Source organism: Macaca fascicularis, chromosome 3 (assembly GCF_037993035.2).
Source record: "Macaca fascicularis isolate 582-1 chromosome 3, T2T-MFA8v1.1".
Classification (NCBI taxonomy): Eukaryota; Metazoa; Chordata; class Mammalia; order Primates; family Cercopithecidae; genus Macaca; species Macaca fascicularis.
In genome coordinates this window covers 59,614,037-59,638,189 of record NC_088377.1, presented here as the reverse complement: position 1 = coordinate 59,638,189, position 24,153 = coordinate 59,614,037, and the positions used below count along the sequence as shown (strand labels likewise).

Here is a 24,153-nt window from a genome sequence, read left to right as displayed (position 1 = left end):
GGTCTCAAACTCATGACCTCAGGTGATCTTCCCGCCTTAGCCTCCCAAAATGCTGGGATTACAGGCATGAGCCACAACACCTGGCCAATGTTTGTTTGTTTATCCATTTATTTGAGACCGAATCTCTCAGCCAGGTTGGAGTGCAGTGGCATGATCTCGGCTCACGGCAACCGTCGTCTCCTGGGTTCAAGCGATTCTCTTGCCTCAGCCTCTCAAGTAGCTGAGATTACAGGTGCATGCCACCATACCTAGCTAAGTTTTTGTATTTTTAGTAGAGACAGGGTTTCACCATGTTGGCCAGGCTGGTTTCAAACTCCTGATCCCAAGTTATCTGCAGGCCTCAGCCTCCCAAAGTGCTGGGATTACAGGCATGAGCCAGTGCAACTGGCCAATGTTTATTTATTTCAAACCTCCTGGTTGCCTCAAGTGGGATCCTCCTGCCTCAGCCTCCTGAGTAGCTAGGACCACAGACACGTGCCACCACGCCTGGCTTTTTTATTTCCTTAATTTTCTTATTTTCTTAAAGATGGAGTCTGGCTCTGTTGCCCAGGCTTGTCTCAAACTCCTAGCCTCAAACAATCCTCTCATCTCAGCCTCCCAAATTGTTGGGATTACAGGCATGAGTCATTGTGCCCAGCAGGCAGCTCTAGGCTTTTGCTAGAGAATCAGCTGCCGTGAGTGTGGGCGGCCAACACTTCTCATGTTATTTTAGTGGTGGGATCACATTCTAATAGAATACTTTGGGCTACAGTTTTCTGCAGACCTAAGAAGGTGTGTTATTGTTCCAGCCAATCAAAGATGATCCCTTTTCTGGATGATTTTATATACTGAGGCCGAGTAAGGAATATGAGTCTCCAAAAGCCACATAGGCCCACTAGGCATTTAGCTTCTTGTTTACTCTGAGGGGTGGGGAGTGACAATGTATTCCAAGTTGCCTGCATGTGGTAGGTCATAGGTCATTGAAAGCCATGTAATTCTTCATGAATTGCAGTCTGTGTGGGTCCTGGATTTTTGCAATTCATTAACCATCCCTAATTTGACTATGAGCTTAATAAGTTTGTTTTAGGTTGAGTGAGGTGACTCACGCCTATAATCCCAGCACTTTGGGAGGCTGAGGCGTGAAGATCGCTTGAGCCCAGGAGTTTGACACTAGTCTGGGCTACATAGTGAGACTCCATCTCTAAATAAATAAATAAATATGATTGCTTTTATCTTAACCCATAATCTCCCAGATAATCATATCATCAATATAGCATACTAAAATAATGTCGTTATATTAGCTCTACGTCTCACCTTACCAGCTTGTGACAGTATGCGAGAGTTCATATATCTTTCAAGAGATACAGTACATGTATATTGTAGACTATCGCACATAAATGCAAATTATTATTGGCTCTCTAGCAACTGACATGGAGCAAAATTGACTAGCCAGATCAGCTGTGAAATACCAGTCACTTTCAGTTTGCTGTGTAAGTTGTGTAGTCTGCATCATATTCCAGGCTTCTGAGGCTACTTGGGGATGCTGTTTGGTTGACTCCCCTGTAGTCTACTGTGAGTCTCTATGATCTGTCAGCCTCTCCCACTGGCCACACCAGGGTGTCATACAGTGAGTTTGTGCATACTACTTGTATATACATTCTATTTGTAATATACCTGCATTAATATTTCATTAACGAGGCCAGGCACGGTGGCACACGCCTGTAATCCCAGCACTTTGGGAGGCCGAGACAGGCGGATCACAAGGTCAGGAGATCGAGACCATCCTGACTAACACCGTGAAACCCCGTCTCTACTAAAAATACAAAAATTAGCCGCGCATGGTGGCGGGCGCCTGTAGTCCCAGCTACTTGGGAGGCTGAGGCAGGAGAATGGCGTGAACCCGGGAGGCGGAGCTTGTAGTGAGTGGAGATCGCGCCAGTGCACTCCAACCTGGGCGACAGAGCGAGACTCCGTCTCAAAAAAAAAAAAAAATTTCGTTAACGATACCCGGCAGAATGGCTTCCGCAAAGAAGGGTGGCGAGAAGAAAAAGGGCCATTCTTCCATCAATGAGGTGGTGACCCGAGAATACACCATCAACACTCACAAGCACATCCATGAAGTGGGCTTCAAGAAGCGTGCCCCTCGGGCACTCAAATTCTGAAATATGCCATGAAGGAGATGGGAACTCCAGATGTGCGCATTGATACCAGGCTGAACAAAGCTGTCTGGGCCAAAGGAATATCCCATACGGTATCTGTGTGCTGTTGTCCAGAAAACGGAATGAGGCTGAAGATTCACCAAATAAGCTCTATACTTTGGCTACCTATGTACCTGTTACTACTTTGAAAAATCTGTAGACAATGTGGATGAGAACTAATCGCTGATTGTCAAATACATCATATAAAGTTATAAAATTGCCAAAAAAATTTTTCCTTTATTAGGAAAACAATTTCTTGTTGCTCTTCAGGTATCTTTTCTTTTTCTTTCTTTCTTTTTTTTTTTTTTAAGAGACAGGGTCTTGCTCTGTCACTCAGGCTGGAGTGCAGTGGTGCAGTCATGGTTCACTGCAGTCTCGACCTCCCTGGGCTCAAGCAGTCCTCCCGTTCAGTTCTTTTTGTTTTTGAGACAGAGTCTCCCTCTGTCATCCCAGCTGGAGTGCAGTGGCACAATCTCGGCTCACTGCAACCTCCGTCTCCCAGGTTCAAGCAATTCTGCTGCCTCAACCTCCTGAGTAGCTGGGATTACAGGCGTGCACCACCACGCCTGGCTAAGTTTTGTATTTTAGTAGAGACGGAGTTTCACCATGTTGGTCAGGCTGGTCTCGGACTCCTGACCTCGTGATCTGCCTGCCTCGGCCTCCCAAAGTGCTGGGATTACAGGCGTGAGCCACCGCGCCCAGCCTCACTTCAGCTCTTCAAGTAGCTGGGATTACAGGCGCCCGCCACCACACCCAGCTAATTTTTGTATTTTTTGTAGAGATGGGGTTTTGCCATGTTACCCAGGCTGGTCTTGAACTCCTGGCCTCAAGTGACCTTCCCGCCTCGGCCTCCCAAAGCACCGGGATGACAGGCGTGAACCACTGTGCCTGGCCCAGGTCTCTGATACGGCTTCAGACATACTTTGTGAATTGGCTTGGGTAATGGTAAAGGCTCTCATTTTTGCATGTCCAACTGGAGAAAGATGTACATGTCATTTCTTATTTCATTTTACTCAGCAGGGAAAGAAATTTCCATTCAGACGTTATTATCCATACCCTTATTAGCATTCAGGTAAGGGAGACACTGTCACAATATACATTATATATTTTTAAAAATCACACATTCCAACTTTGAACCAGACTTTACCTTTGATCCCTTTCACAGTGGCATCCCCATACGGCCCTGAATTAATTCTGCTGCCCTTAAGGAGCTCATTAGTAAGCCTAGGCAACACTCTCCACTGTGTTCCTGTCACGGTAAACTTGAAAGAGTTTCTTCTCAATCATGACCACTTCCCACACACGTTTGTGAAAGGTCTCAGGAACCCCACTGGGAGCTGGATCAAGAGGTTCTGTCCTTCTTGTCGATCTTCTTTCTCTATTACCACCTTGATTCTTTTTTTGATAAGGAATGCCACTTAATTTATTATTATTATTATTATTTTAGATGGAGTTTCACTCTATCATCGATGCTGGAGTGCAGTGGCCCGATCTCGGCTCACTGCAACCTCCCCCTCCCGGGTTCAAGCGATTCTCCTGCCTTAGCCTCCCGAGTAGCTGGGATTACAGGCTCCTGCTACCATGTCTGGCTCATTTTTGAATTTGCAGTAGAGACAGGGTTTCACCATGTTGGCCAGACTGGTCTTGAACTCTTGACCTCAAGTGATCCTCCAGCCTCAGCTTCCTTCAGTGCTGAGATTACAGGCATGAGCCACCATGCTCTGCCTTATTTTCTAATTTTCAAACCATCTCAATGTTAAAGAGAAATTTGCAAGTATGGGACAAGGGACTACTGACTTAATATTAAAAGTGGGGGCCTGATGCGATGGCTCACACCTGTAATCCCAGCATTTTGGGAGGCTGAGGTGGGAGGATTGCTTGAGCCTGGGAGTTTGAGACCAGCCTGGGCAATGGACACTGTTTCTACAAAGCATAAAATAAAGACATTAGCTGGAAGTGGTGGTACGCATCTGTAGTCCTAGCTACTTTGGAGGCTGAGACAGGAGGACTGCTTGAACCTGAGAGGTTGAGGCTTCACTGAGCTATGATTGTGCCACTGCACTCCAGCCTGGGCAAGAGAACAAGACCCTGTCTCAAAATGCACAAACAAAAAAAGTGGGTATTTTGGCATTCAATGCTGTAGGTTCATCGGAAGAATTTTCTGAAATTTCTCTAAGCCTCGGAACTGTATATGCTAATGAGTTTGAGGAGACTTCATGGTGGGAACCCCAGATTCCTAGAAAATTATCTCAAGATTTTGTTGGCTCTTTGTCAATTTCCTTCTTTTTCATGCCATTAAAAAATTAACTGTCTAAAGATTTCCACATGATTAGAGCCCATGTTTTTATCCCTTTTTTTGTTTTGGTTTTGTTTCTTTTGTAAAGCCTTAACCTTAAAAAAAAAGTTTTGTTTAGATCTAATTAACCTACATAAAATTAACTCAATTAAAAGTGTACACTTCAGTGGTTTTTAGTTTAATCACAGAATTGGGCAACCATCATCACAATTTTTTTTTTCTTGAGACAGAGTCTTGCTCTGTCGCCGAGGCAGGAGTGCAATGGCATGAACTTGGCTCACTGCAACCTCTGGCTCCTGGGTTCAAGCGATTCTCATGCCTCCCAGTTAATCTCGAGTAACTGGGATTACAGGCATGCACCACCATGCCCAGCTAATTTTTGTATTTTTAATACAGATGGAGTTTTACCATGTTGGCCAGGCTGGTGTCAAACTCCTGACCTCAAGTGTAATCGCAAAGTGGTGGGATTACAGGTGTGAGCCACGGCCTGTTTTTGAATATTTTCACCACTTCCCAATTGCCTCTCACCCACCCTAGGCAACCCAACCACTAATCTTTCTGTTCCATAGATGTGTCTATTCTGGACTTTCATAGACATGCAGTCATCCAATACAGGGCCTTTTGTGACTATCTTCTTTCACTTGGCATAATATGTTCAACATTCATCTATGCTGTAGTATGCATTATTTCTTCATTCCTTTTCATGGCTGAATACCATTCTGCTGTGTGAATTTGCCACATTTTGTTTATCCATTAATCAGTTGATGAACATTTGAGTTGCTTCCACTTTTTGGGTATTATGATGCTGCTATGAACACTCCCGTACAACTTTTTGTTTGGAATTTTTGTTTGCAATTCTCTTGGCTCTCCAGGAGTGGAATTGTGAGGTCAAATGGTAACCTTTTTTTTTTTTTTTTTTTTTTTTGTGACAAGGTCTGGCTCTGTCTCCCAGGCTGAAGTGCAGTGGTGTGATCTTGGCTCACTGCAACCTCTGCTTCCTGGGCTCAAGCCACTCTCCCATCTCAGCCTCCCAAGTTGCTGGGATTACAGGCACCCGCCGCCACATCCGGCTAATTTTTTGTATTTTTAGTAGAGATGGGGTTTCACCATGTTGGCAAGGCTGGTCTCAAACTCCTGACCTCAAACTCCTGACCTCAGGTGATCCACCCACCTTGGGCTCCCAAAATGCTGGGATTACAGGCATGAGCCACCACACGTGGCCAGTAACTTTTTTTTTTTTTTAATATAAAGCTGTATCTCTTAGAACTTGTTTGTTTGTTTGTTTGTTTGTTTGTTTATTGGAGATGGGGTTTGCTATGTTTTCCAGGCTGGTTTTTTTTTTTTTTTTTTTGAGACGGAGTCTCACTCTGTTGTTGCCCAGGCTGGTGTGCAGTGGCGCAGTCTCAGCTCACTGCAACCTCTGCCTCCCAGGTTCAAGTGATTCTCCTGCCTCAGCTTCCCAAGTAGCTAGGATTACAGGTGCCCACCACCATGCCCAGCTAATTTTTGTATTTTTATTTTTTAGTAGAGGCAGGGTTTTACCATGTTGGCCAGGCTGGTCTTGAACTCCTGGGCTCAAGCGATCCTCCTGCCTCAGCCTCCCAAAGTGTTGGGATTACAGGTGCAAGCCACCATGCCTGGCTTCAAATGGTAACTCTATGTTTAACTTTTTGAGAAATTGCCAGATTGTTGTTTAAAAGTGGCTGCACCATGTAATCTTTTTTTTTTAAAAAAAGAATTTTACAATCCAGCTGGACACGGTAGCTCACACCTATAATCCCAGCACTTTGGGAAACTGAGTAAGGAGGATTGCTTGAGGCCAGAAGCTCAAAACCAGCCTGGGCAACACAGTGAGAGACCTTGTCTGTATTAAAAAGCTTTTTTTATTTTTTTATTTTTTTTTACTGGACTCGGGCTCACGCCTGTAATCCCAACAGTTTGGGAGGCCAAGGTGGGTGGATCACTTGAGGCCAGGAGTTCATGATCAGCCTGACCAATGTGGCAAAACACCTTCTGTACTAAAAATACAAAAATTAGCAGGCATGTGGTGGCACGCGCCTGTAATCCCAGCTACTCGGGAGGCTGAGGCAGGAGAATCCCTTGAACCCGGGAGGCAGAGGTTGCAGTGAGCCGAGATTGCGCCACTGCACTCCAGCCTGGGTGACAGTTTCGAGACTCCATCTCAAAACAAAAAGAAAAAATTTTTTGAAATCCCATACAAGGCAGCTAGGATAAAAGATTTGAGGTTGCTTTTTTACATTCTCCTACGGTCTCAATCACTAAGCCATATATGGTGCCATTGGTGGTGGGGCTCCTTTAATTACATTCAGTCATAGCCTGGTAAGGGACATCATCTTAGGGAGTTTGGTTCCATCGTTATGTACAGAATTCAATACTGCCTGCACTTGCAGATAATGTGACACCCATTACAACAAGGAAGATAATTCAAATGGTGCAAGATAACAAAAGAGGGCAAGAATCATGGAAATAAGAGGGTATTCCGTGAAGGAACTGAGCCATTGTGTTGATCATTACAGGCTTTACCTGATAAACTTCTGTTAAAGATGGCTGGTGTGGTGGCTCATGCCTGTAATCCCAGCACTTTGGGAGGTGGGAGTGAGCAGATCACTTGTGCCCAGGAGTTTGAGACCAGCCTGGGCAATTTGGGGGAAACCCCATTTCTATGAAAAACACGAAAATTAGCTGGGCACGGTGGTGCACATCTGTGGTCCCAGCTGCTCAGGAGGCTGAGACAGGAGCATCAGTTCAGCTTGGGAGGCCCAGGCTGGACTGAGCCATGATCATGCTACTGCACTCCAGTTTGGGTGACAGAGCAAGACCTTGTCTCAAAAGTAACAACAAAACTTTGTTTACCTTTAAAGTGCCCTGTGCTCCTCCCCCATCCCATTCCCCTAACACTTAACATGAAGTTTATGTATCTTTTTCTCGTGCTTCATGTCAGTTCAACCAATTATGTATGCATCTCTAAACAATATGTTGATTAACTTGCCTGTTTTGAATTTTATATAATGGAAACGTAGCAGTGTACCATTTTGTGATTTGTTCCCTGCCAATATATTCTGAAATTGACCACCATAATTGTGTGAGCTGTATTAAATAATTTTCACTGGTCTTTTGTATCTGATTAAACATGAAGATGGGCCAGGCGTGGCAGCTCACACCTGTAATCCTAGAACTTTGGGAGGCTGAGGCAGGAGGGTCACTTGGGCCGAGTAGTTTGAGACCAGCTTGAGTAACATAGGGAGACCCTGTCTCTACAAAAACAAACCAAACCATGAATATGTCAAAGTTGATTTTTACATTTGACTGTATGGACATCTGCTTTTTCTCCCCAATTTTTAGTGAGCCATACTGCTGCTATAAACATTAGTGCTGCTATAAGCATTATTTTGTCTACTTGTGCATAGGTGCAACTGTTTCTCCAGGGTAATATATTCTCAAGAGAGGATGTGTATATCTTTAAGTGTACTGCGTGCGTAATACCAAATTATTTTGCAAAGTGATTGCACAAAATTATAGTTTTAAAATTTTCATTTTCATTTTATTTTATTTATAAATAGAGACAGAGTCTCCCTATGTTACCCAGGCTGGTGCTGGAACTCCAGGACTCAAGGGATCCTCCTGCCTTGGCCTCCCAAAGTGCTGGGATTACAGGCGTGAGCCACCGCTCCTGGTCCAAAATTATATGTTTCTCAGCAGTGATTAATATACCAGCACATCAACAGACACACGCACAGCACACACATGAGCATGCACACACTAACGTGTGCGCACTCCCTACACATCTACGCATGCACACACCCACACTCACACCCATCACACACCACACACGCGCACACATACGCACATGCACCGCACACACCGTTGTACACGATGCACACTGACTACGAGCCACATATACGCACTACGTACACACGCACGCGCACAACACCAGACCCGCACACAGCCCCATAAACGTCCATCACGCACTCCACGCACGTCCGCATGCACGCGACCCATCCCAGAAGCTTGGTCTCCGCCGCCTGCTTCTGACGAAGCTTGTCCCGGCCGCGCCGCCGTCGGACGCCCGGGGTCGGAGGTCACGGAGGCGTTGGAGGTGGCGTGTGTGTTTTTTTTTTTTTCACCCGGAAACCGCGGCTGTCGGAGCCCGAGCTGAGGCGGCGGCGGGAGCCCGGTTGGCGTCTGGTCCTCGCGTCGGCCCTGCGGAGCCGGACGCTGTCCCCGGCGCGGCGGAGAAGATGGTGCCGAGCGGCCCCGGGCCCGCCACGCGCCGCCACGAGTGAGCCCAGCGCGGCCGCGGGCGTCCGCCGAGCAGCTGGCCCGGCTGGGCCCGGTGCTAGCAGCTGCCCGCCGGGGCGGGGTAAGCCGGGGCTGGAGGGCGGGCGGGGGTCGGACCCAGTCGGGGCTGCCCGCGGGGCCGGGAGCGGGGGTCGTGCTGGTCGGGAGCGGCTTCTCCGCCGGCTTCTTTCCCCGCCGGCTTCTTTCCCCGCCGGCTTCTTTCCCCGCCGGCTTCTTTCCCCGCTTCTCGGGATGCGGCCCCCGACCCAGTTGCTGGCGGGGGTCGCCCAGCATCGGCCGACCTCGGCCTGGTACCCCCACACTGGGGTTGGCCCAGCCGCGTTCCCCGAGCCAGGGTTCCCTGCCGGCCTTGGAGATGGCGGGACTTCCCACGTCGGGAGCCGAGGCCTGGATAATTCGAATTTGGCACGGGAAACATTTTGGTCGTTTGCCATTTTTCGACTTTGGGGAGTGTTTGTATTTCTTCTCCGTTTGCCAGTGAAACACATCTCAGAAAGGTGGGAGGGAGAGAGTCACGTATGTGCACAAAGTTAAATGGCATAGTGGTGTTCCCTGTGTCAAGCTTGGTAAATATCCAGAATGGGGTGGATTCTTTATTAATGTTTTTAATAAAATGAGGAGTGATCGCAAGGTAATCTAGAGGCATGTAGTTTCAGTTCCTGTGATGGGGACCATCAGTAATAAAACCAGGCCTGTGGTGCTGTTTTGAGTCGTGTGAACGCCGTACCCATTGGACAGCTGGTGAGGAGGCCTTTGTGGAAGAATCTAATGTCTGAGTTTGGTTCTCAACTAGCAGAGGACAGCCCTCACTGGCTGATGAATGGTGAGCTTCTTTGAAGCCTGCTGTGTAAGGATTGTGGCTTCCCCCTGAACTGCTCCTTTCTTGCCTCAAAGGTGAGCCGCTATGGGAGAGAGTGGGAAGAAAAACTCCGAGGCTGGTGATGAATATGTGATAAAGTGGTTTGTCTCGATAGCACCGTCAGCTTGGGTCAGCATAGGGTCTGAGCATGTGTATCTCATTTGTAGATGAATGTTCCATCAACGCTTGACCGATAAGGGTGTCCACCTACTTCCTCTTTTCGTCTAGCGGTTCTGACAGGAAGTAGACCTGTCGCGCACCTCAGTTATACTTACGTGTACATTGACCCCAAGAGCATTTACTCTCTTAAGAGTAAGGATGCGGAGTTTCAACTTGTAGTGAAGATTCTGGGAGAATTCCTGTGGCCTGAATCAGGTGGACTGGAATCACTGCTAGCACCGAAGTCTCAATACTGAAATCACCAAACGCTGGTTGACAGGCACCTTCTCTGTTTAGGCTCTAGATGCATCTGGTGCAAGAAGGAAAGGTGGAGCTAAGTGCTATATATATATATATATATAGAGACAGAGTCTTGCTCTTTTCGCCCAGGCTGGAGTGCAGTGGTGCAATCTCTGCTCACTGCAACCTCCGCCTCCCAGGTCCAAGCAATTCTCCTGCCTCAGCCTTCCTAGTAGCTGGGATTACAGGCGCCTGCCACCATGCCCAGCTAGTTTTTGTATTTTTAGTAGAGACAAGGTTTCACCATGTTTCTACTAAAAAGGCTGGTCTTGAACTCCTGACCTCAGGTGATCCATCCACCTCTGCCTCCCAAAGTGCTGGGATTACAGGCTTGAACCACCGCACCTGGCCTAAGTGCAAATATAGTAATAGTTTCTGCCTGCAAGGAATGTACTTAGAGGAAGCAATAGGCTAGAAAATGTGGCAGGACTGAATTGCCATAGTGGTATACCAAATGTTAGGGATTTTGTTATGGTTAGGATCAGAAACTTGTTTTTTTTTTCTTGAGGCCGAGTCTTGCTCTGTTGCCCAGGCTGGAGTGCAGTGGCGTGAAGTTAGCTCACTGCAACCTCTGCCCCTCAGGTTCAAGCGATTCGTCTGCCTCAGCCACCTGAGTAGCTGGGATTATAGACGCCCGCCACCATGCCCGGCTAATTTTTTGTATTTTTGGTAGAGACGAGGTTTCACTGTGTTGGCCAGGCTGGTCTTGAACTCCTGACCTCAGGTGATTCGCCCGCCTTGGCCTCCCAAAGTGCTGGGATTATAGGCGTGAGCCACCTCGCTTGGCCTAAAACTCATGAAGTAACTTTTGAGGTGGACCTAGAAAGATCGGGAGGATTTGGGCCATTCAGAATTAGCTGGGAAATGAAAAAACTAGGGCCAGTTGGTGGACAAGCACCCAGGCTGGGTAGGTGGGCAGTCAGTGCCTAGAAATATTGGCAGAGGCAGCTAGTTAAGGGTTAAATGCTTTTCTAAGAAAGATAAGCATAAGCTATCCAGTCCAGCTCCTGGTAGATTTCTGGGTTTTTGTTTGTTTTGTTTGTTTTTGTTTTTTTTTGAGATGGAGTCTTGCTGTGTTGCCCAGGCTGGAGTGCAGTGAGGCAACCTCCACCTTCTGGGTTCAAGTGATTCCTCAGCCTCCTAAGTAGCTGGGACTACAGGTGCATACTGCCACACCCGGCTAATCTTTGTATTTTTAATGGAGACAGGGTTTCACCATGTTGGCTAGGCTGGTCTCAAACTCTTGACCTCAAGTGATCCACCCGCCTCAGCCTCCCAAAGTGCTGGGATTACAGGTGTGAGCCGCCAGGCCTGGCCTTTGGTTTCTAAATAATTGTTTTCATTTGATGGGTTTGTCTTGTTCTGTAAGAGGCCAGTGGCATAAAACAATGCTTAACTTATTTTATTAAGGACAATGAAAAAGATGCTGATTGTCATTCCTATCTGGTATTGACAATCAGGAAATTAAATTTGACGTCTGTGAATTGTTTCAGTGCCTGTGTTTAGTTTGCAGGAGCACAACTCTAGTCTGGTCTGTGCTCTGGCTACAGCCAAAGGATAAATGGCAAGCTCTTCAGTCCTCTCCAGAGGGTTTTTAATGACATCTGGTCCACGTCACAGAAATGGTGTGTTTCTCTTGCCCAGTCCTGAAGAACCTTTGAAGCCATTCAAACAGGATGCCATGTAATTGCTCTAGATTTTATGACTAATCTCAGGACCTCACTGGCCTCAGCCTTAGACTTTATTTTATTTCATTTTATTATTATTTTTTTTGAGACGGAGTCTTGCTCTGTCATCCAGGCTGGAGTGCAGTGGCATGATCTCAGCTCACTGCAGCCTCCACCTTCCGGGTTCAAGCGATTCTCTTGCCTCAGCCTCTTGAGTAGCTGGGATTACAGGCGCCCGCCAACACGCCTGGCTGATTTTTGTATTTTTAGTAGAGACAGGATTTCACCATGTTGGTCAGGCTGGTCTGAAACTTCTGACCTCAGGTGATCCACCTGCCTCGGCCTCCCAAAGTGCTGGGATTACAGGCATGAGCCACCACACCTGGCCTTATTTTTATTTATTTATTTTTTTGAGATGGAGTCTCGCCCTGTTGTCCAGGCTGGAGTGCAGTGGCATGATCTTGGCTCACTGCAACCTTTGCCTCCCAGGTTCAAACAATTCTCCTGCCTCAGCCTCCCGAGTAGCTGGGACTACAGGCACACACCACCACAACCAGCTAATTTTTTTGTATTTTAGTAGAGACTGGGTTTCGCCATGTTGGTCAGGCTGGTCTTGAACTCCTGACCTCGTGATCCCCCTGCCTCGGCCTCTCAAAGTGCTGGGATTACAGGCGTGAGCCACCGGCTCCAGCCTTATTTTTTAATTTAAAAAAATAATTATGGCTGGGCGCGGTGGCTCACGCCTGTAATCCCAGCACTTTGGGAGGCCGAGGTGGGCGGATCACGAGGTCAGGAGATCGAGACCATCCTGGCTCACACGGTGAAACCCCGTCTCTACTAAAAAAATAATAATAATAATAATAATTATTATTATTATTACGGGACAGAGTCTTGCTCTCTTGTCCTGGCTGGAGTGCTATGGGTGATCATGGCTCACTGCGCCCTCCTCCTCCTGGGCTCAAGTGATACTCCTGCCTCAGTCTCCTGAGTGGCTGGGAGCACAGATGTGCACCACCACACCTGGCTAATTTTTTGATTTTTTGTAGAGGCAGAGTCTCACTTTGTTGCTCAGGCTGGTCTCGCAGTCCTGGGATCAAGTGATCCTCCCGTCTCGGCTTCCCAGAGTGCTGGGATTAAAGGTGTGAGCCGCCCCAAAATAACTGTATTAACTATATTTACCACACTGTGCAGTATAACTCAGAAAAAATATGTTCCTTTTTCTCTAATGGACTTTGTACCCTTTGACCATCATCTCCCTGTTCCCCAACCCCCCACTTCTGTAACCATAGTTCTGCTCTCTGCTGCAGTGAGTTCCATTGTCTTTTAGATTCCATACAAAAGTGGAATCCTATGTTGTGCTTCTGTGCCTGGCTTATTTCTCTTAGTATAATGTTCGTTGCGTCTGTCCATGTTGTTGCAAATAGTGCTGCAGTGAACATGGGGGTACAGACATCTCTTTGACAATCTGATTTCAATTTGGGGGTGTTATATATTCAGTAGTGGGATTGCTGGATCATAAAGTAATTCCATTTCTAGTTTTTTCTTTCTTTCTTTTTTTTTTCTTTGGGAGACAATCTCGCTTTGTCGCACAGGTTCAAGCGATCTCCTGCCTCAGCCTTCTGAGTAGCTGAATTACAGGTGCACGCCACTACACCTGGCTAATTTTTTGTATTTTTAGTAGAGACAGGGTTTCACCATGTTGGTCAGGCTGGTCTTGAACTCCTGACCTCGTGATCCACCTGCCTCAGCCTCCCAAAGTGCTAGGATTACAGACATGAGCCACCATGCCCAGCCTACTTTTAGTTTTTAAAGGAATTTCTGTACTGTTTTCCATCATGGCTGTACTAATTTACATTCCCACAGTGCATAACGGCTCCCTTAGCTCCACATTCTCACAAACATTTGTCTTTCTTTGATAACAGTCATTCTGACAGGTGTGAGATGATACATCATTGTGGTTTTAATTTGCATTTCTCTAGTGATTGTGAATATGTTGGCCAGCTGTATCTGTTGGCCATTTGTTGGTCTTTTGAGAAACATCTGTTCATGTCCCTTGCCCATTTTTTAATTCCTAGGGATTTGGAGAAGATACTTGCAAACTGTACATCTGAAAAGGGGTTAATATCCAAAATGTATACAAAGCTCAACTCAGTAGGAAGAAAACAAAAAATCCAATTGAAAAATGGGCAGCCAGGCACGGTGGCTCACGCCTGTAATTCTAGCACTTGGGGAGGCCAAGGCCGGTGGATTGCTTGAGGTCAAGAGTTTGAGACTAACCTGGCCAACATGGTGCAACCCCGTCTCTACTAAGAGTACAAAAATTAGCTGGGCATGGTGGCGCATGCTTGTAATCCCAGCTACTCAGGAGGCTGAAGCAGGAGAATCACTTGAACCTGGGATTCGGAGGTTGCAGTGAGCCAGGATCGTACCACTGCACTCCAGTCTGGGCGACAGAGCAAGACTCTATCTGAAACAAAAAAAAAAAAAAAAAGGGAAGGAAAAATGGACAAAGAACCTTGGCTTTTCTTTAAAAAGAAAAAATGGAAAGGAGGAAAGATAGAGGTTTTAGCATACTCAATTTTCATTTAAATTGATTTCGGACGTGGAAATCCTTAAGTTACCTTTCTCATGTACATATCAAATACATTTGACAAGAGGTCTGTAGTGTTTTTTCTGCGTACGATTACATACCTCAATGTGATCCTGGGGAGTACATGACATAGCCTTCGAAGCACTGCCATTTGGACTTTTGTGCTGTTTGGTTGCAAGTGCTGTTTTTCAAACATGTCCCAGTCTTACACACTGAGTTTGGTTACAGCAAGGTTTCCTATTGAACCTTTAGCTTTTATTTGATCTTGGCATCCCTCATGACTTGTTTTCTTAAAAATCGATTAAGCCCCACATTATTAAATTTTAATATGGGAGTACTTTTAATTTTGGTGTTTAAGATGGTCGGCAATTATTTAAAAAACTAAAGAACAAAGATAAATTATTTTCCATCTTGAGACTGTAGTGAATTTTTTTAAGAAGCGGGGGGAATGTCGAATGTTACCATGGTTTTGTATCATGATTTTGAAAATGGAATGATGCATTCATTAACTGTAAGTGAGGAGAAATACATGGAAAGTCTGAGTTTTGGAAGTAAGTCTGGTTCCAGACATGTAATTATATCAGCCTACGTTCTTTTCCTTTTGTCTTTATGAGACTACTGATGTTGCCTAAACTACACGTTTAGCAACTAAAACTATGCTTTCGCTTGTAATTTCTCATTTGATCTTTTTTTTTTTTTTTTGAGACAGGGTCTCTCCCTGTTACCGAGGCTGGAGTGCAGTGGTGTGACCATGGCTCACAGTAGCCTTGAACTCTTAGACTCAACTGATCATCCTGCCTTGCCCTCCCAATTAGCTGGGACTATAGGTGAAACCATGCCCAGCTAATTTTTTTTAATTTGGGTTTTTTTTTTAAGGGACAGGGTCTCACTGTGTTGTCGAGGCTGGTCTTGAACTCCTGTGCTCAAGCGATCCTCCGACCTTGGCCTCCCAAAGTGTTGGGATTACAGGCGTGAGCCACCGCGAGCAGTCTCTCTTTGGTTCCTTTTAAACGTGAGTTATTGTGAAAGTCTGTTCTGCACTCTGAATTGTATCACATTAAGAAACAAGACACTATTGGCAGAAGACGGTGCTAGTCTTTGCTTCATACTTTTAACTGATGAATGAGTGCTGAGATGGGAGTTACCCTGCTGAAGAAATGAGCCGGGCGCGGTGGCTCACGCCTATAATCGCAGCACTTTGGGAGGCCGAGGCGGGCGGATCACTAGGTCAGGAGATCGAGACCATCCTGGCTAACATGGTGAAACCCCGTCTCTATTAAAAAAAAAAAAAAAGTAGCCGGGCGTGGTGGCGGGCGCCTGTAGTCCCAGCTACTCGGGAGGCTGAGGCAGGAGAATCGCTTGAACCCGGGAGCCGAGATAGCGCCACTGCACTCCAGCCTGGGCGACAGAGTGAGACTCCGCCTAAAAAAAAAAAAAGGAAAATAGGCCGAGCCCAGTAGCTCACGCCTGTAATCCCAGCACTTTGGGAAGCCGAGGCAGGCAGATCATCTGAGGTCAGGAGTTCAAGACCAGCCTGGCCAACATGGTGAAACCCTGTCTCTACTAAAAATAGAAAAATTAGCTGGGCGTGGTGGCGGGCGCCTGTAATCCCAGCTACTCAGGAGGTTGAAGCAGGAGAATCATTTGAACCCAGGGAGCAGAGGTTGCAGTAAGCCGAGATTGCGCCATTGCACTCTAGCCTGGGTGATGAGATTAAAACTCAGTCTTCAAAAAAAAAAAAGAGTTAAACATTTTAAACTTCAAAAATGTTGATCTCTTAATTGTGCCTTTGTTAAAGTCAATGACTAAAATACACTTAGTATATCTATGGTATGTGAGATTGGGTTTTTTTCCCCTTACTTTGGTATTTGACTTGAAACTGTCTTATCAACCTTGGCATTGTGATTGATGGCATGGCTTTTGGGGTCAGATGAATTAAGTCAGAATCCATTTCTGCCATTTATTTGCAGTGTGACCTAGTACAAATTACTGAAGCTCATTTGCTTCAGTTTTCTCATCTGTAAAGTGGGAATAGTAGTATCTACCTAGCAGTGTTGCAAAGATTAAAAAATATGTTATGTGAAGCGCTTTACACGTGCCTGGGAATGGCATGTTGGTTAAGTGTTAGCTGTTAGGAATGCTCTCTTCTCACTGCTTCATCCATGTCACCTGGTTTTTACCTCTGTCACCCTAGTGAAAGGGGTTTTGCTTACATCACTATTGATGTCTTGATTGCAAAATTATATGGATGCTTTTCTGCCTTTATCTCATTTGATGGGATTGACTCTTCAAAAAGAAATGTTTTTTTCCTTTTTATTTTCATTTTTTGAGATAGGGTTTAACTCTGTCTCCCAGGCTAGAGTGCAGTGGCGCCGTCACAGCTCACTGCAGCCTCAAACTTCTGGGTTCAGGTGATCCCTCCACATCAGCCTCTCAAGTAGCTGGGACTACAGGTGTGCACTACCCCACCCAGCTAAATTTTGTATTCTTTGTAGACCCGGGGTCTTCTTGTGTTTCCCAGGCTGGTCTCGAACTCCTGGGCTCAAGTGGTCGGCTGGCCTCAGCCTCCCAGAGTGCTAGAATTACAGGCATGAGCCACTGTGCCCTGCCAGATTGACTTCTTTTTGCAAACCTGTATCATTTATTGGACCGAAGTAGAACTTAATGGTTAATGGATGGGCTCTGAAGGCCAACTGGATTTGAATCCAGGTTCACTTCCCGTGTGATCATGGACACATTAACTGACTTCTATATGCCTTAATTTCCCCATCTGTAAAATGTTTTAGGGATCAGAATTGTTTTAGGGATCATGCGTAATAGGTGCAAAACTCTTAGAGCGGTGCCTCTCTCAAAAAGTAGGCAATGATGGTAGACATTATTATTGTTAAGCACCTTCTCGGTGTCAGGCACTGTCCAAGGTAGGAGGGATGCAGAAACAATATCATGGAAATGAGAGACAAATTTTTGTTTATGTATTTATTTATTTTTTGAGACAGACTCTCGCTCTGGTGCCCAGGCTGGAGTTCAGTGGCTCGATCTTCTGCCTCCCAGGTTCAAGTGATTCTCCTGTCTCAGCCTCCTGAGTAGCTGGGATCATAGGCGTTCCCCACCACGCCCAGCTAATTTTTGCATTTTTAGTAGAGACAGGGTTTCACCATGTTGGCCAGGATGCTCTCTAACTCCTGTCCTCAGGTGATCCACCCGCCTTGGCCTCCCAAAGTGCTGGAATTACAGCTGCGAGCACCCGACTCAGACAACAGTTTAACTTGGCTGAGGGAGGCAGTGTCAGTGGGGATGGAGTGAGAGCTGCCTTTGAGAAGACACTTAAAATGTGGAAATGATAGGACTTGGTAACTGGTTGTAGGAGAGTCAGAGTATCAAGGATGACTGGCAGGAGCTGGGCGCAGTGGCTCATATCTGTAATCCCAGCCTTTGGGAGGCTGATGCAGGAGGATCGCTTGAACCCAGGAGTTTGAGACCAGCCTGGGCATTGTGGCAAAATCCTCTCTCTACAAAAAATACAAAAATTAACCGAGAGTGGTAGCATGTGCTTGTAGTCCCAGCTACTTGGGAGGCTGAGGTGGGAGGATCACTTGTGCCTGGGAAGTCAAGGTGGCTGCCATGCTCATACCACTGCACTCCAGCCTGGGCACCAGAGCCAGACCCTGTCTCAAAAAAAAAAAAAAAAAAAAAAAAAAAAAAAGAAAGAAAGAATGGCAGGACCCTATCTCAAAAAAAAAAGAATGACTGGCAGGGATTACTAGGTAAATCACCGTGTTTTTCCTTATGGGGAGGAGCCAATTTGTTGCCTTGGGATAAGTTTTGGCCTCGTTGGCCTTTGGGTCATCTAAGGAGAGAGCTCTAGTCGGTGAGTGTTTGGATCTGGAGGTGAGTGGATACATAAAATGGGGTTAAGGCATGAATGAGTGTGTCCCCCTTGAGCAGAGGCCCCAGCTGGAACTTGGGAACACCAGCTTTTGAAGGAGCCTGAAAAGGAAGGGGTGGCCAGATGAATGTTAGGAAAACCAGGAGTGGAAGCTGGGAGAGGATCCACCCCACTTCTGTGTCAGATGCTGCTGCAGCAACATGAGTTAGGGACTGTAGCTCCGGCTTTGGACTTGGCAGCCCAGAGATTACTGGAGACCTTGAAGTTCTCCTGTGTCTTCATTGCTTCTCACTTGTCTCTCTGAAGGTTCATTCTGCCTGCACTGCTTTGCGGTGGGGCAGGAAGGTGGTTTCTGCGCAGTGCTCGGGGCAACTAGGTGCTGGAGCTTGCACAGGGTGTCTTTGATACCAATAAGTGTCTTTAACTCTAAGTGTTGGATAATCTGGCATCGCGTCAATGACTGTTGCTTTCTAGGCTCAGGGTTTGTAACCCCAGCCTTAAAGCTCTTCGAGGGTCTCAGATATCACAGGATATTTGAGAAATGCTACTTTCTGCTACGTGAAGGTGAGTTTCTGTCATTCTCTCTTAGCACAAGTCCAGTGTATTTCTTTTGGTCGGCGTAGAGAGTGGGCTTGCCCATCCTCTCTTCCTCACCTTTCAGAAACTTCCCATTTAACCTAAGGTAGAAAATCTCATTTAAGATGAATGGTGGGCCTGGTATGGTGGCTTGCGCTTAGAATCCCAGCACTTTGGGAGGCTGAGGCGGGTAGATCACTTGAAGTCAGGAGTTTGAGACCAGCCTGGCCAACATGGTGAAACCCCATCTCTACTAAAAATATCAGAATTAGCCGGACGTGGTGACATGCGCCTGTAGTCTCAGCTATTTGGGAGGCTGAGGTAGGAGAATCACTTGAACCCGGGAGGCAGAGGTTGAGCAGAGATCACACTGCTGCATGCCAGCCTGGGTGACAACGCGAGACAACATCTCAAAAAAAAAGAACGTTTTTGAAACTATAATAAAGCTAGTTTAAAACTTGGACAAGTAGCCGTGTGGCGTACATATGCGGGCTTTGGAGAGGGAGAGACTGAAAGGTTTCCTGTGTCTGTGGCATAATGGATGTTAACTTACTTTTTTTCTGATAAAACGTTATTAAGTTGCAAAGTTACATTTTTTTTGTTTGTTTGTTTTTAATCACTGTGTTAACCAGGTTGGAGTGCAGTGGCATGATCCTAGCTCACTATAGCTTTGACCTCCTGGGCTGAGGCAGTCCTCCCACCTCAGACTCCCAAGTAGCTGGGCCATTGGTGTATACCACCATGCCTAGCTAATTTATTAAAAAATTATTTTTTGTAGAGATAAGGTCTTGTTGTGTTGGCCAGGCTGGTCTCGAACTCCTGGCCTCAAACAATCCTTCTACCTCAGCCTCCCACAGTGCTGGGATTATAGGTGTGAGTTATTGTGCCCAACCGGGAGGCCTTCCTCTTTTTTTTTTATTTTTTTTATTTTTTGAGACAGAGTCTCGCTCTGTCACCCAGGCTGGAGTGCAGTGGTGCTATCTTGGCTCACTGCAAGCTCCACCTCCTGGGTTCATGCCATTCTCCTGCCTCAGCCTCCCAAGTATCTGGGACTACAGGCGCCCGCCACCACGCCCAGCTAATTTTTTGTATTTTTAGTAGAGACGGGGTTTCACCGTGTTAGCCAGGATGGATGGTCTCGATCTCCTGACCTCGTGACCACCCGCCTCGGCCTCCCAAAGTGCTGGGATTGCAGGTGTGAGCCACCGTGCCCGGCCGGCCTTCCTCCTTTACTAGCTCCTTTGCTCCCCTTATATTAGGTTGGTACAAAAGTAATTGTGGTTTTTGCCATTACATATTGGCGAAAACCACGATTCCTTTTGCACCGACCCAATTAACTGTGTTTTTGTTAACTCATGTAATAAAAAGTCAGCATCTCCTCCTCCACCTCTGTCCTCTGTCCCTTTCACCTGAACCAGTAGTATTTTGAAAGTTTGTAACACAGCCTTTTCCTGGCTACCTGTAAGGAACTGTGTTCTTTTGCAAACTGTGTGTTGACTGAGATATTAGGGTAACCTTGGTATTGCCTTTTGCTTATGTAAAGCGCCATCTGTTGTTTACCTGTTGCCTCAGTTTCTCCATCCCTGTTCTTATCTCCTCACCTCGCCAGATGGAGGATTGTGCAGAGCACAGTTTTCCCTGAGAACTTTTTGTTTTTGAGATGCAGTCTTGCTCTGACACCCAGGCTGGAGTGCAGTGATGCAATCATGACTCACTGCAACCTCCGCCTTCTGGGTTCAAGCAATTCTCCTGTCTCAGCCTCCCTATAGCTGGGATTACAGGTGCATGCCACCACTCCCGGGTCATTTTTTGTAGTTTTAGTAGAGACAGGAATTCACTGTGTTGCCCAGACTGGTCTCGAACTCCTGAGCTCAGGCAATCCACCCACCTCAGCCTCCCAAAGTCCTAGGATTACAGGCATGAGCCACCACGCCTGGCCGATTTTTTTCTTTTTTATGGCAGCTGTATGTGATATTTTAGATTCTGTGGGTGTTTGTTTGTTTGTTTTGAGACAGAGTCTCACTCTGTCACCCAGGCTGGAGTGTAGTGGCACGATCTCAGCCCACTGCAACCTCCCAGGTTCGAGCAATTCGTGCCTCAGCCTCCTGAGTAGCTGGGACTACAACCACGTGCCATCACACCTGGCTAATTTTTTGTGTTTTTAGTAGAGACAAGGTTTTACAAGTTGCCCTGGCTGGTCTCAAACTCCTGACCTCAGGTGATCTGCTTGCCTCGACCTCCCAAAGTGCTGCGATTATAGGCGTGAGCCACTGTGCCTAGCCCCTGCTTTGTTTTGGTGGTTGGGGGGATAGGATCTCACTCTGTTGCTCAGGCTAGAGTGCAGTGGCGTAATCATAGCTCATTGCAGCCTCAAACTCCCAGATTCAAGCCATCCTCCTGCCTCAGCCCCCCACGTAGCTGGGACTACAGGCGTGTGCCACCATGCCCAGATCTTGTGTTTTTGATAGGTACAATACTGGAGAGAAATCCTACTTTATTCAGTTGTGCCCTGCTATTGTTGGATATGTAGTTTTCCATTTTTTAACAATTGCAAACACTCCAAAAATAACTCTGAGTAGTTAAATCTTTGGAGCAATGGGTGTTTCCTTAGTTTTAGTTCTTAGAAGTAGAATGTTGGAGATAAAATATGCCAGATTTTAACACTGTTGATATGTATGGTCAAGTTGGTCTCCAGAAAGTTTATAATACAGCCCTTTCCGCGCCCCTTTTTAAGGAACTTGTGTTATTTGTAACTTGTGGGTTGCTAGAGATACCTGTGGGATAGTCTTGGTATTGCATTTTGCTTGCTTAAAGTGCCATCTGATGTTTAGCATCTTCATTGTGTTAGTCTCAGAGATCTAAGGTACTGTGCTGATAGATTTTCATCACGTGTTCTCACGTGCTTGTGAAATTGCCTTTTGGACGTGTTCTGTGTACCCTAAATCCCTGGACTTTTCAGCGAGGCAGCTTCCCAGTCGTGGTCATTTCTTTCTTTATCTTGGTCAATACCAGGACGCCCTAATTGGAGTTGGAATGAATTTAGGGGGAGGGGTCAGATAGTGTGCTTTCTTTTATCTCTGTTTTTTTTCCTAAACAGAACTTAATTTATTCATTAATTAAAACTAACATTTGCCACTGTGATGCTCACAGAAACTTTCTTGTAACTCTTTGCAGAAGGAATACATTTATTTAGTCTTCATTGATTTCCTATTTGAAAACACTTGTGAATGGTAGAAGGGAATTTTATGTTTGTAAAATGTTTGGAATCTTAATAGTTTTATTCAAACATTCTTCTATTATTATTATTATTATTATTATTATTATTGTTATTTTGAGGTGGAGTTTTGCTCTTGTTGCCCAGGCTGGAGTGCAGTGGCACGAAGTCAGCTCACTGCAACCTCTCCCTCCTGGGCAAGTGATTCTGCTGTCTCAGACTCCTGAGTAGCTGGGATTACAGGTGCACGGCACCATGTTCAGCTAATTTTTGTATTTTTAGTAGAAACGGGGTTTCACCATGTTGGTCAGGCTGGTCTCAAACTCCTGACCTCAGGTGATACACCCACTTTGGCCTTCCAAAGTGTTGGGATTACAGGCGTGAGCCACTGCGCCCGACCCATTCTTTCGCTTTTTTAGTGACTATAATTGTCGCTATAATTGCTTGTGCTGGAAGTTTCCCTAAATTAAATTGGCTTAATTTGACAATATTTGCCATTTTGTGGGTATCTGTGTTGATATAACTGTTTAAATTCTGGTGTAATGTGCTTTTAATGACTATTAGTTTTCCTTGAAGTGAATTCTGATTCAGATTTTTCTACTGTTTTTCTGAACGTTTCATAATTGTAGTTCCAAGAGGTAAATGGTTCCTATTCATTTTTATATAAGGTTAGGTTTTGGGCCAGGTGTAGTGGTTCACACCTACAATCCCAACACTTTGGGAGGCCAAGGCGGGCATATCTCTTGAGGACAGGAGTTCAAGACAAGTCTGGTCAACATGGTGAAACCCTGTCTCTACTAAGAAAAATAAATAAATTAGCCAGGCGTGGTGGCATGCGCCTGTAATCTCAGCTACTCAGGAGGCTGAGGCAGGAGAATCACTTGAACCCAGGAGGCGGAGGTTGCAGTGAGCTGAGATTATGCCCCTGCACTCTAGCCTAGGCAACAGAGTGAGACTCTTGTGGCCAAAAAAAAAAACCAAAAAAAATTAAGTTTTTGTTCTAGCTCAGTAAATTGAACTCTGATTTACTGTTGACATTTTTATTTATGAATCCTATTAATCTAAACCTAACTAGTCTTGTTTCTATATTATTATTGTTATTATTATTTTTGAGATGGAGTCTTGCTCTGTCACCCAGGCTGGAGTGCAGTGGCGCGATCTCAACTCACTGCAACCTCTGCCTCCCGGGTTCCAGCAGCTCTGCTGCCTCAGCCTCCCAAGTAGCTGGGATTACAGGTGCATGCCACCACACCTGGCTGACGTTTGTGTTTTTAGTAGAGATGGGGTTTCACCATGTTGGCCAAGCTAGCCTCGAACTCCTGACCTCAGGTAATCCACCCACCTTGGCCTCCCAAAGCGTTGGGATTACAGGCGTGAGCCACCACGTCTGGCCCCCATTTACTTTAAATCATCTCTTAGATTACTTACAGTACCTAATGTAATACAAGTACTATGTAAGTAGTTTTTATGCTTTTTTTTGAAATGGAGTCTTACTCTGTTGTCCAGGCTGGAGTACAGTGGCACGACGTTGGCTCGCTGCAACCTCTACTTCCCAGATTCAAGGGATTCTCATGCCTCAGCCTCACGAGTAACTGGGATTATAGATGCACACCATCATGCCCAGCTAATTTTTATTTTTTTTTTAGTAGAGATGGGATTTCACCATGTTGGCCAGGCTGGTCTCAAACTCCTGGCCTCAAACAATCCACCTGCCTCAGCCTTCCAAAGTACTGGGATTACAGGCATGAGCCATCATGGCTGACCTCTTGATTTCTTTTTTAGATTGCTCTCTATTGGCACATAGAAATGCTACTAATTTTTATAGGTTGATTTTTGTATTCTGCAGCTTTACTGAAAATTGGTCTATCAGTTCCAGTTTTTTGATGGAGTATTTAGGTTTTTTCCAAATATAAGATCATACCATCTGCAAACAAGGATAATTTACCTTCTTCCTTTCCAGTTTGGACGCCCTTTATTTCTTGTCTGATTGCTCTAGCTAGGACTTCTGGTGCTCTGTTGAATTACAGTGGTGAAAGTGGGCATCCTTTTCGTGTTCCAGATCTTAGAGGAAACATTTTCAGTTTTTCCCCATTCAGTATGTTACTAGTT

The 24,153-nt window shown here is 45.9% G+C and overlaps 1 protein-coding gene and 1 pseudogene across 1 annotated transcript in view; both read left to right on the top strand.

Moving 5' to 3' along the window:
• Nucleotides 1-1,994: 1,994 nt before the first annotated feature.
• Nucleotides 1,995-2,476, top strand: LOC102137716 (large ribosomal subunit protein eL31-like; annotated as a pseudogene).
• A 6,157-nt stretch (nucleotides 2,477-8,633) lies between these two features.
• Nucleotides 8,634-24,153, top strand: part of TMEM248 (transmembrane protein 248) — a 38,066-nt gene continuing 22,546 nt past the window's right edge. Inside the window, exon 1 of the mRNA XM_005549426.4 lies at nucleotides 8,634-8,854. The gene's annotated coding sequence lies outside the window, so the exon portion shown is untranslated. The remainder of the gene's footprint in view (nucleotides 8,855-24,153) is intronic.